The sequence below is a fragment of the Ailuropoda melanoleuca genome, chromosome 12 (genome assembly GCF_002007445.2).
Source record: "Ailuropoda melanoleuca isolate Jingjing chromosome 12, ASM200744v2, whole genome shotgun sequence".
In the NCBI taxonomy this organism is placed as follows: Eukaryota; Metazoa; Chordata; class Mammalia; order Carnivora; family Ursidae; genus Ailuropoda; species Ailuropoda melanoleuca.
This window is the reverse complement of record NC_048229.1, coordinates 67,798,895-67,812,324: the sequence shown is the minus strand read 5'-3', so window position 1 is coordinate 67,812,324 and position 13,430 is coordinate 67,798,895. Positions and strand designations below refer to the sequence as shown.

The window sequence follows — 13,430 nt, the reverse complement described above, 5'->3', positions numbered from 1 at the left end:
AAACAAGTCAGTTATTTCTTGGTAAACAGAGTGGTTTCAAGTGCACTAATAACAGTGTTCTGGTTAAACTTTTTCCTTGGGGATAATATTACATATACAGAAAAGGTGTAAAGGTAGTACAGAGATTTTCTGTATACTTTTCACCCAGATTCTACTAATGTTAATATAACCACAGTATAAGTACAGAAATTAAGATATTAATATTGGTTCAGCACCTACCTAGACTACGGTTTTCATTCATACTTCACCACTTTCTCCACTAATGTCTTATTTCTGTTCAAAGAGCCCATCTAGGATACCACATCGTCTCTACCACTAATAATATTTTAAATGATTTTGTTAAATAATCTGGCCTTTGACTACTAAAATATGTGAATGTAAAGATACAGGGGTATATTTAAATTGCAAACTTATACCATATGTAAGTTGTAAACGTTCCCAAGTTCTCTGTCATCCTCCCTGCCTCATTTTTTTCCTTATCGCTGATTACATCTAACATGCTCTCACATTACATCAGATCTGAGATTCCATCGATGAAAACGCGTATCATCGTTTTACATACAAAAGAAAAAATGCCAGCAATTACAATCACAAAATGCCATCAGTTGTAAGATGTGCCTCAATTTCTGAGATATTAACACATGAAAAAGTGTGTGTCTTAAATCTATAAAACATGGTATGCATTTTACAGGTTCTATTTATTGTTTATTTGCTTCATTAGAATGATGATTCCATGACAGCAGGATTTTTGTCTGTTTCCCACTCAACATAACCCTGGTGTCTAGCATACAGTGCTCAAAGAATATCTGTTAAATGAACAAATGAATACTAATAGAATACCAGCTAATATTTACTGAGCACTTGTGTCAGGCACCATTCCAAGCTCTTTACTCGTGTTAACTCCACTGACTGCATTGGATATGTTATCAGAAAAGGAATTTATCATAAATAAGTGATAACCCAGACAATAATACTTTTCAATAGCTAGCCTATCTAGAACATAAAATTAAGCAACTGAAAGAAAAAAAGAGATTATTTAAATATCTTCTTTAACAATGAACTGAAAATTAAAAAATAAAAATTTTATGCATTAACAAATATTTATCAAGCATCTCTCTATTTTTGGCACTTTTGCAAGTTCTAAATACTTTACAAATGTTAACTCCTTGAATTCTCACAACAACAGGAGGCAGGTACTGTTACAAGGCACAGAACCCAGGCACAGAAAGGTTAAGGAACTCGCCAAAGGTCACACAGCAACTGAATGGCAGAGTCAAAACTTAGGCCAAGGCAGCCTTCTCTAGCATTAGCATTCTTACCCACCAGGCTATCCTGCCTCATAGCCAATAAAACATCCTACCCTGTGTTCATGGTACTTAAGTGACAGTTAAAAAAAATCAATAAGACAATAAAAATCATTAACTTTTGTGACCAAAGTGACCTCCTTAGCCCCTGGTTAATTAGGCCATTCAGTTTTCTGGCCAATTATCAAATGATGAAAGGAAGGCAGAGCCAATCTGTTCTGGTTGGCTTTTGTTCTACTGACATATGTTGAGTGCCCTTGATGTGACAAGCACTATGATAGGCACTGGGGACAGATAAATAGAGAGACTTGTAGACAGATGATCGCCACCATGGAAGCCTGTAGAAGATTCAGGATGCCCCCAAGAGGAGCACAGAAGGTTTTGTTGACCTTGTGTTGAAACTTGCAGGAGGAGTCAGTTTGCCAAGCAGCCGAGCAAAGGAAGGCTGGACTCACTGCCCTGCAAACCTCCTGCCCCCAGACCCGAGGCCAGGTGGATTCCTTCCCCATTCTTTACAAACTGATTTTCAGTCCCCCAGAACACGAGAGCAGCTCTGGTTCCCTGTCTCTGCCAGAGCAAATATTGAGAAATGTCTGGCTCAATGACTTCAGTGTTGCACCTTATTGCGTGTGCCACAGAACAGATCCATTCCCCCACACCCGGCCGTCCAAGTGAGTATCATATGGCTGAGGCAGAGAAAAGCCTCAGTATATCAGAGTGGGGAACAAAGTAGGGCTGCCGAGGAATGCAGCTAGAGAGAAAAGAACAGAAAGAGAGTGGCCAGAGATTGATCCTGCTAAGTGTCCTGCACACCAGGGCACAGGGAGTGCAGAGATGGTGATGTAATATTGCCTGACGTCAGATCAATAATCCGTAACTACAAGGCATATGAATGCTAACTGTTCTGGGGTCTCCCAGGAACCCATCTCCTTTCTTAAAAAAATAAGTAAAATAATAGCTACAAGCACACACACGAACATACATCAGCATTTTCTCAAGAGGTTTTATATATGACCAATCTATCAAAGCGACCGATAAATTTGCTTATAAAAGTTACAGATTTTTACCGCCCTACAGATTTTTTTAACTACGATTAAGTTCCCACTTAGATGTCAGTGAGCCCTAACATGAAAATTACTAACTGCAATGCCTATGTGTCTTGTGAATATACGATCAGTGTGTTCTTGGCTTGTGCTTTTGCCAAAGTGTAGACTCTGGGTAAGTGTATATATCTCTAGTTCTTTTTATGTTTGTGCATTTCTGAGGGCAGGGCCCTATTTGTTTAACTTGTTTTATACAGTTCTAGCTCCATGCACAGGGAACATTTCATTCAATTTAACCAAGAGGCGATGCTTATTTCCAAGGGGTTAAAAATAAGAGCACATTCATTCACACATCTTAATTTTTGAAAACTCATCAAACAAATATAATTTACAAGTGCCAAATAAATCAGACCACAGCATGCATCCTAACTACTAAAAATGACAGGGCCGCTGGGGGGCTCCGTCGGTGAAGTGTCTGCCTTTGCCTCATGTCATGATCCCAGGGTCCTGGGATCAAGCTCCATGTCTGGCTCCCCGCTCAGCAAGGAGCCTGCCTCTCCCTCTCAGCAAGGAGCCTGCCTCTCCCTCTCTACCCTGTTCGTGTTCTCTCACTATCTCTGTTGTGCTGTCTCTCTCTCAAATAAATATTTTTTAAAATAATAATAATAATAATGGCAATTTGGGCAAACTCCTGTATTTCGGCTTGTTAGCACTGAATGACAGTTCTCACCTGGGAACAATGACAGGTCAGAAGAAGACTGCAGCACACCAGTAGAGCTTCCAATTATCCCACTCCATGCATCTTCAAGTCATGTCTATCAATGATTGTTCCCTCTCTTTACAAAAAAAAAAAAAAAAAAAAAAGATTATTTTTTCATGGTTGTGCTTTCCCTCCTGTGCAAAATATGGGAGGATTCAGGTGCAGAGGTATACAAGAGAAACAAAACTAACACTTACATAGAACATTTTTTTAAAGATTTATTTATTTATTTTAGAGAGAGAGAGAGTGGGGGGAGGGACAGAGGGAGAGAGGGAATCCCAAGCACGTTCTGCCCCAACATGGGGCTCCATCATACAACCCTTAGATCACGACCTGAGCCAAAATCAAGAGTCGGATGCTCAACCGACTGAGCCACCAGGGTGCCCCTACGTAGAACTTATGTGTCGGTCTGAATTCTAGGTGATTCATATGTATTAACTCATTTAATTCTTAAAACTACCCTATGAGTTCAGTTCTGTTCTTAGGCTCACTTACAATGGAGAAAAACTTTTCATGTCAGTGAAGGAAACTTAGGTCCAGAAAGATTAAATATCTTGCTCAAGTTTACAAATCTATCAGGTGGTTGATCTGGGATTCAAATCCAGGAGATTATTTAAAAATAAAAATCTTAAAAAAAACCTTACTTTATCAGATGTGTTAATGTAGATGTCATGTGCATTTTGGTAACATGACAGTTAATGGAGCCTCCCTCCTGAAAGCTTGGGGACCTCTAATGATACTCAAGCTATTTCTCCAACTTTGTTTGGGGTCATACTGAATCTACAGATAAACTTGGGAAGAAATGATAATCCGACACTATTGACTCTTCCTATCCATGAACATGAAATCTCTCTCAATTTCTTTGATATTTTTCATCTAAGTTTTGTAGTTTCCCTTATATATATCTTGTACCTATTTTGTAGATTAATGCCTATTTCATTTTTTTGCAGTACTAATATAAATGGTATTATGTTTTTTAATTTCAAATTTTACTTGCTCATTGCTGGTATATATACGAAAGTGGTTGATAACCATCTCTTAACCCTGTATCTTGAAACCTTCCCATAATTGCTTATTTGTTCCAGGAGCTTTTTGGGTTGATTTTTTTTTTCTACGTAAATGATCATGTCATGTTAACAAAGACAGTTTTCTTTCTTTCTTCCAAATCTGTATACCTTTTATTTCCTTTCCTTGTCTTATTGCATTAGCTAGAATTCCAAATATGACATTGAAAAGCAGGGATGAGAGGAAACATCCTTGCCTTGTTCCTACTTGTGTGGGAAAGCTTGAGTTTCTCACCATTAAGTATGATATGAGCTATACATTATTTTACAGATACTCTTCATCAAGTTGAGAAAGCTCCCCTCTATTCCAGGTTTACCGAGAGTTTTTATCATGAATGGGTGCAGGAGTTTATCAAATTGTTTTTCTGCACCTATGGATATGATCATGTGGCTTTTCTTCATTAACCTGTTGATGTGATAAGATTACATAAATTAGGGGCGCCTGGGTGGCACAGCGGTTAAGCATCTGCCTTCGGCTCAGGGCGTGATCCCGGCGTTATGGGATCGCCCCACGTCAGGCTCCTCTGCTGTGAGCCTGCTTCTTCCTCTCCCACTCCCCCTGCTTGTGTTCCCTCTCTCGCTGGCTGTTTCTATCTCTGTCAAATAAATAAATAAAATCTTTAAAAAAAAAAAAAAAAAGATTACATAAATTAATTTTCAAATGTTGAATCAGCCTTGCATACCTGAGATAAATCCCATTTGGTCATGGTGTATAATTCTTTTATACATTGTTGGATTCAATTGGCTAATATTTTGTTGAGAATTTCTACATCTGGGTTCATGAGAAATATTGGTCTGTGGTTTGGCAGGTTTTGGTATTAAAGTAATGCTGGACTCACAGAATGGGTTAGCAAGTAGGCCCTCTGGCTCTATGTTCTGAGAGAGATTGTAGAGAACTGATGTACTTTACTTCCTTAAATATTTGGTAGAATTCACCAGTGAACCAATCTGGGCTTGGAACTTTCTGTTTCGGAAGGTTATATACTGTTGAGTCAACGTCTTTAGGAGATATAGGCCCATTAAGATCATCTATCTCTTATTGTGTGAGTGTTGGCAGATTGTGTCTTTCAAGGAATTGGTCCATTTCACCTAGGTTATCAAATTTGTGAACAGAGATTTGCTCATAGTAGTCCTTTATTACCTTTTTAACATCCATGGAATCTGCAATGATATCCCGTCTTGAATTCCTGATAGTAGTAATTTGTGTCATCTTTTTTCTTAATTATCTTGGCTAGAGTTAGATCAATCTTTTCAAAGAACCAGCTTTCAGTTTTGTGGATTTTCTCTATTGCTCTCTTGTTTTATATTTCATTGAATTCTTTTTAAAAAATATTTATTTATTTATTTGAGAGAGAGTAAGTGAAAGAGAGTGAGCGTGAGCAGGGAGAGGGCAGAGGAAGAGAGACAGAGAGAGAAGGAGGCTTCCCACTGAGTAGGGAGCACAACGTGGGGTTCGATCCTGGGGCTCCAGGACCATGACCTGAGCCAATGGCAGATGCTTAACCAACTGAGCCACCCAGGCGCCCCTATTTCATTGATTTCTGCTCTAATTTTTATTATTTCTTTTCTTCTGCTTACTTTAGATTTGCTGTTCCATTTCTAGTTTATTCTAGAGTAGAAATTTAGATAAACGGTTTTAGATCGATCTCTCTTGGTGAATGTTCCATGTGAGCATGAGAGGAACATGAACCCTGCACATTGGTTGGATGAAGTAGTTTATAGATGTCTATTATATTCCTAATCTTCTTCTTTGTACATAAGCATAAATACAATCTGTGTGTATATATCCATATGCATACAAACAATAAATACAATTTGCATAAGGTCCCTTGAATATACAGGTATAATTTGCAGAGATATAATCTGATGGCATACTCTATGCATCAAATTTATCACATATTTTCGTATTTTACCTTAACCTGCATATTCGTGACTTTAATAATCCTAACTATTGACATACGCTTGGAAAACTTTACCTCTGCCTGAGTACTACCACGTATGGAAGTGAGGAAAAAGGAAGCCAGAATCACCAAAGAGACTCTAAGCCCTATGGAGAGCATTAATTTCCCCAGATTCTGTGACTTCTCGAGGTCATACTAGGGGGAGCGAACTAGTTTACTAGGGCCGTGGTACAAAGTACCCAAAACTGGGTAGCTTAAACAACAGAAATGTATTGTCTCAGAGTTCCAGAGGCCAGAAGTCTGAAATCAAGGTATCCACAGGGTTGGTTCCCTCTGAGGGTGAGGCAGGAGAATCTGTTTCATGTGTCTCCCCAGCTCAGGGTGGTTTACTGGCAATCTTCGGCACCCCTTGACTTACAGTGCATCCTCTTGCTTTCTGCCTTCATCTTAACATGTGACTCTCCCTGTGCACCTGCCCATGTCCAAAATTTCCCTTTTAATAAGAATGTGAGTCATATTGGATCAGAGGCCCAATTGACTTCAGCAACTAATTACAGCTGCAACGACTCTATTTCCAAATAAAGTCACATTCTGTGGTACTGGGGAGTTAGGACTTCAACATATAAAATTTGAGGGAACATAATTCAACCCAGAACAAGGAGCAGATAGGAGTGCCGGTGTGACAAAATGGAAAGATAGAACAGAATTTGGGTTCCAGTCTTAGGCTGTCGACAATCTGTTGACCTTGAGCAAACTGGGCAAATAAGGGAGATCTTATAGATGATACCAAAGCTTCTCTTCTGGTCCTGTTGTTCTCAAAATAGCATTGCCGTGGGAAGACTTAAAACATAGTTTCAAATTAGACGTTGGATTTGAAACAAGCCATCACCTCAAAAGAGAGACCTTTTGAGAGGAATGAAGAGGCCCAGTACACAAGGGGCAGGGTCCCTGGGACTGGTTTGCAAGAAGAGTTGCCCTCAACACACATGGTGTCACAGGACCATTGCCTTCAGGTGGTGACAATTTCCAGCCTTTTTGGAGTTGCAACACCCAACATGTTACAGTTGTTTATTTGATTTTGTGACACTGCCCGTTACTCTCCACCTCCCTGCAGCTTCCCTCTCCCCCAGCCCCAGCCCAAAGGAACTGCCAAACATGGACTTACTTTTAAAAATTAATTAGGTCTTGCAGCTTTTATCATACCCTAAGATAATTCTATCCCCTTTGTCAAGGATATAAACAAAAGCAGATGGCCACTGGGCATAGAAATGGATGGAGGAGAGAATACTTAGGACCACCCAAAGGACCATTTTTGGGAGATTATCAATTATTATTTTTTAATACCACCTTACACTATTTTAAAGCGCTTTCACAATAGCAAGTATATACATTTGGATGTCAAAGTTACTGGAAAAAAAAATAAAACATTAATGCTATTTGGAATAAGGGGTTATAATTTGTGGTGATTTTTTTTTATGGGTGATTTTAATTTCTTCTCTGCATTTTTCTCTATTCCAAACATATCTAGTATAGCAAGTGATGCTAATAATCCAAAATAATCATATTGACTTTATTTATTTTTAAAGATTTTATTTCTTTATTTGACAGAGAGAGAGAGAGCCCAAGCAGGCAGAGCAGCAGAGGCAGAGGGAGAAGCAGGTTCCCCACTGAGCAGGAAGCCCAACGTGGGGCTCAATCCCAGGACCCCAGAATCATGACCTGAGCCGAAGGCAGATGCTTAATCGACTGAGCCACCCGGGTGCTCCAATAATATTGACTTCAAAAAATGAAGTTTATTCCTCTAGTCAACAAATGTTTATTGAGCACTTACTATATGCCAGGCACGGTCACAGCAGTGAAAAAACAACACTCCTGTGGGGCTTCCACTTTGGGGAGGGGTGAATGATATTATTAGGCACAGATCACTCGTTCCTCTGTGTAAAAGTTTACTGTGAGCAGATTTTTGGGGGAAGGTGATATAAGGGGAGGGGGGTAACATGTGCCCCCAAAGAAGGAAATGATGCTGAACGGAGAAGTCAAAAGGTGATGAGCAACACCCTTTGTCTGTGTCCAGATTTTACTGGAAACTGGCTCTTGAAGTCAGAGCTCCACCCTCCCTGGTCCCAGGCTGCCTCTTGTACTCAACTGCCCTCCCAGGGACATTGTGAAACCCGAGCTGGGAATCACCCACACCTGGGTGCTACTGGTCAAGGTGGCGCTAAGAACAGGACAGGGCACTCTGCTGACGTCAGTGTGCAGAAAGCCAAAGGGCCCACACTTATCAGCTAAGGCAGGTGCCGTTCCTGGGCAGGCCAGTGGGTTCTCTCTGAGTCACCTCTGAAGGCAACATGCTGGAATTTAGTGAGATGAAAAGATTGAAGGCACCTGTTTTTGGTCATTGCACATGTATTACTGATGTCCTAAGATTCTGAGAACTGCTAGTGTTTGCTAGCTCCCCACAGACTTTTTCACTGAACACTATAATGGGAACAAGGATGCTCAGAGGGCACAGGACACTACCAAGTGCACGAAGCCCTATAGCGGCCCAGAACAGAGACAGATAATTACCCAGGACTTTGGTTTGCTAGGGCCATGTTTCAGTCATGGACCACGAGAGTGGCCCTTCGAGAAAACAAAGTGGTAAGACACATCAAGATACAAAAATATCCATATTCCCTGACCCCAGAAATCCCACTCCCGAGAATTTATTCTAAAAAAGTAAATTATTTCTGCACTAGCTATAATATTGTAACACTGAAAACATCCTAAGTGCCATGATTGGGGAACAGCTAAATAAACTGAGATAACATCAGTCATTTATTTATTTATTTATTTATTTTTTTAAAGATTTTATTTATTTATTTGACAGAGATAGAGACAGCCAGCGAGAGAGGGAACACAAGCAGGGGGGGTGGGAGAGGAAGAGGCAGGCTCCCAGCAGAGAAGCCTGATGTGGGGCTCGATCCCATAATGCCGGGATCACGCCCTGAGCCGAAGGCAGACGCTTAAACGCTGTGCCACCCAGGCACCCCGACATCAGTCATTTAATGAATACACAGTATAATAACTAGTAAATCACTGTAAGGTATATATCTGTAAAGGTATATATCCCATCATAGAAAAGTGTCTGTATTAGTTTGCTAGTGATGCTATAACAAAGTGCCCCAAACTGGGTTGTTTAAACAACAGAAATGTATTGTCTCACATTTCTGGAAGCTAGAAGTCCAAGATCATGGTGTTAGTAGGATTGGCTCCTTCTAAGGGCTGTGAGGGAAGAGTCTGCTACAGGCTCTCTCCTGGGCTTGCCAATGGCTGTCCTCTCCCTGTCTCTTCATGCTGTCTTCCCTCTATACATGTCTATCTCTGTCTTCAAATGTCGCTTTTTTTATAAGGACACCAGTCATATTGGATTAGGGGCCCACTCTAATGACATCATTTAACTTGATTACCTCTGTAAAGACTCCATCTCCAAATAAGGTCACAGTCTGAGGTACCAGAGGTTAGGACTTCCATATATCTTTTTTATTCCTTCCTGGAAAGATCTAACAGTGTTTTAGGACATAATGCTAAGAAAATGGTAAAAACAGCAACTCTCACTTGGCATTTTCTATGTCTCAGGCTGTGTTATAAACTCATTCAATCCTTACAACACCTTTATGAGGTATTAGTACCCTCATGCTGCAAATAAGGAAACTGAGGCTTAGCGACGTTATTTTCTCAGGGTCACATAGCTAGTAAGTGGTGGAATCAGGCTTTGAACCCAGGCAATTTGGCTCCACAGACCAAACACTTAATCTCCTCATCATACTGTGAAATGGTATGTGTTATGTTTACAACAGTATTAAAATATGTAAATATATATATATATAACAAAGTTTTAATAGAATATGCAAAAATGAAAGTAGTTTGTAATTATGAGAGAGGTTGTTTTTTAAGATGTTACATTACTTTTACAATTAATACATACACAAGCATTTACAGACTTTTCCTAAAAACAAAGAATGCTTTGAAAATGTTTCTGCAATCTGAGAAAATTCTTAAGGATACCATACATCAAAATATTAGTGATGGGGCACCTGGGTGGCTTGGTCAGTTGAGCATCTGCCCTCGGCTCAGGTTGTGATCCCAGAGTCCTGGGATCAAGCCCTGCATCGGGCTCCCTGTTCGGTGGGGAACCTGTTTCTCCCTCTGCCTGCCACTCCCCCTACTTGTGCTCCCTCTCTCTCTCAAATAAATAAATAAAATCTTTTAAAAAAAAAGATTAGTGATAACAACCACCGGGGATAGTCAGCCTTCACAATGGCCCTAGTGATCCTTGTCTTCTGGTGGTCACGCCCTCTCATGGTCCTTCCACATGCAATAAGGGCTGATCTGCATGACTGATGATTCCACTGACGAGGTAATAGCATGTGACTTCCAAGACAGAGGTTAAAAAAAAAAAAAAAACATTGTAGCTTCCACTTTGGTCTCTTGGATCTCCTGCTCTGGGAAAAGCCAGCTGCCATGTCTTGATACCCAAGCAGTCCTATGGACAGCCCCACTGAAGAGGAACTGAGGACTCTCCCAACAGCGGCAGCAGCATTAACCTCTCCATGATGTGAGTGGATAACCTTTAGAGCAGACCCCCGGCACCATTAAAGCCTAGATAACTGTAGCCCGAACCAAACTCTTGGGTGTAACCTCAAGGGAAACTCACAAACCACCCAGCCAAAGCACTCCCGAATCTCTATCCCACAGTGCCCCCTCCAAGATGTCCACATCCTACTCCCTGGAAACTGTGACTATGTCGCCTCATGTAGCAAAAACAACTTTGCAGATAGGATTAAGAATCTTAAAATAGGGAAATTATCCTGGGTTATCTGGGTGGGCCTAGTCCCTGGAGCCTGAACTCTATCCTGCCTGGGCTCTAAACTTTTTTTTTTTTTTTGGCAAAGGGCGGGGAGGGTGGAGCTCTAAACCTTTCGCAACCTTTTGAAATGGTGGCTACTGTAGGACAGGTGATTCTTAATTATGCAGGTGGACGGCTTACACCTGCATCCCCCAGTCTCTGAGGACTCAGCCTGCCCTTGATAATTTCCTTTCCTCTAGAGAAATGGGTGCTTGTGGATGACGTATGGAAACTATTTTTTGTTCTATATTGTAGTGTATTAAAAAAAATTATTCAACACTTGGAAATGAGGCAAGAGATAACTGTGTGTCTTCAATGTTCTAAGAAGAATTGTGGGGCAGGCCCACTCCAAAAGTACTGATTCTCTAAGGGTAGTGTCCTTTTGTTTGACTTATCACTGGCTCTTGATCTGCGCTCAGGTTCTGTAAACCTGGATGCTCTTTCGGATTGGTCAATTGCAAATGCCCTCTGGAAACGAAAGATTGAAGGGATTTCTTGTCTAGGAGAAAGAATAACTTCAAAGTTTATAGCTTATGGTCCGGTAGGTTAGTTGACCAACTGTTCCCATTTGCCCAGGGACAGAGGGACTTCCCAGGACAAAGAACTTTTAGTGCTAAAACCAGGACTGTCCTGGGCAAACTGGGGCTATTGCTCATCTGACCTGCAAGACAGCCAGTTTGGGAGCTGACGTGACCATCTTCTTTTGGTGTGTTGTCTATCATTGGCTGGAAATACTTTGGTCTCTCCCATAGGCCTCTGAACCAGTTTTCTCATATTGCTATTCTGTCATTAGTAATAAACAATCCAAATAAACAAAGAAAGCTAAATAAATAAAAAGGGCTAAATAAATCTTTGACACACACTTCATAATTTGTGTAAGAGTCATGCTTGTTAGGGGCGCCTGGCTGGCTCCATCAATGGAGCCTGCAACTCTTGATCTCAGGGATACAGGTTCAAGCCCCACCCGGGGTGTGGAGATTACTTAAAAATAAAACTTAAGGGTGATCTCTCTTGCTCTCTCTCAAATAAATAAATAAATAAATAATCTTTAAAAAATTAAATAAATAAAAACTTAAAAAAGTTATTTTTTTTAAAGATTTTATTTATTTATTTGACAGAGAGAGAGACAGCCAGCGAGAGAGAACACAAGCAGGGGGAGTGGGAAAGGAAGAAGCAGGGTCCTAGGGAGGAGCCCGATGTGGGGCAGGATCCCAGGACCCTGAGATCACGCCCTGAGCCGAAGGCAGATGCTTAACGACTGAGCCACCCAGGCGCCCCGAAGTTATAGTTTTTTGTTTTTGTTTTTTTTTTAAAGATTTATTTATTTATTCGACAGAGATAGAGACAGCCAGCTAGAGAGGGAACACAAGCAGGGGTAGAGGGAGAGGAAGAAGCAGGCTCATAGCAGAGGAGCCCGATGTGGGGCTCGATCCCATAACGCCGGGATCACGCCCTGAGCCGAAGGCAGACGCTCAACCGCTGTGCCACCCAGGCGCCCCCCGAAGTTATAGTTTTTAACCATTTTAAACGAGCACTTCGAGAAGAGAAGAGGTTTCTTTGGTGAGGGGACATGGAGTGATACTGCCAGAGGAGCAGGCTCTGGGGAGGCTGCTGGAGAAGCTGTTTCTATTTTTCAACCCTTTATGAATCCCCTCTCTCTGGAGCCTACAGATAGGCTTAAGTCTCTTCCTTCTAGAAAAATAGTCTCCCCTTCCTCCCTGCAATGGTCCTGCCTCCTACTCTTCTCACCCAAGGGTATGGTCTGGCTCCTTCCTAGCAAGAAGGAATCATCATCCTCTCATGTATCTAGTTAAGGTCACATTTACAGTCCAGACAACTGATAGTTTCCAATCTTGGATTTACTTACTTCTCTGTAATAAAAAGTGTAATAAAAAAAAATTTATAGCACCAATATCTGATAGTCATTGGGTACCTGATGTTCTTTGAGTGTTTGTTTTTCATTGAGCATTCAACATTCCCCATGCTCTTGGCCACCTGGCCATTTACAGATCACCTGCTCCTTCTTGGTCAATGGAACTAAATACCTCCTTACTATCCCTCAAGTCCACGCCTTGCCATCCCCAGTGCCAAGGCCTCAACTTGAGCCAGGTCTCCTTCCAAAACATTCTGCAATGTTATTTCTATCGTTTCCAGGATTAAAAGCCGTCTCTGGTGGCTCTGCATGACCTGTAGTCATAAACCTAGCACGCACCCCAATATACAAATACGGCTGACCCTTGAACATGGGTCTGAACTGTGCAGGTCCACTTACATGTGGATTTTTTCAATAAATACAGTACCTTACTGTAAATGTATTTTCTCTTCCTTATGACTTCCTTAATAACAGTTTCTTTTCTCTAGCTTACTTTACTGTAAGAATACAGGATGCAATATGCATAACAAACAAAACATGAGTTGACCCTTATGTTACTGTTAAGGATTCCAGTCAACAGTAGGCTGTTAGTAGTTA

The 13,430-nt window shown here is 41.0% G+C and overlaps 1 protein-coding gene across 3 annotated transcripts in view; it reads right to left on the bottom strand.

The window, feature by feature from the left end:
* TAT (tyrosine aminotransferase) overlaps positions 1–13,430 on the bottom strand; it is a 41,959-nt gene that overhangs the window by 25,731 nt on the left and 2,798 nt on the right. For all 3 annotated transcript variants that reach the window (XM_019801514.2, XM_019801515.2, XM_002920948.4), the window contains exon 3: positions 3,078–3,183. The gene's annotated coding sequence lies outside the window, so the exon portion shown is untranslated. The remainder of the gene's footprint in view (positions 1–3,077; positions 3,184–13,430) is intronic.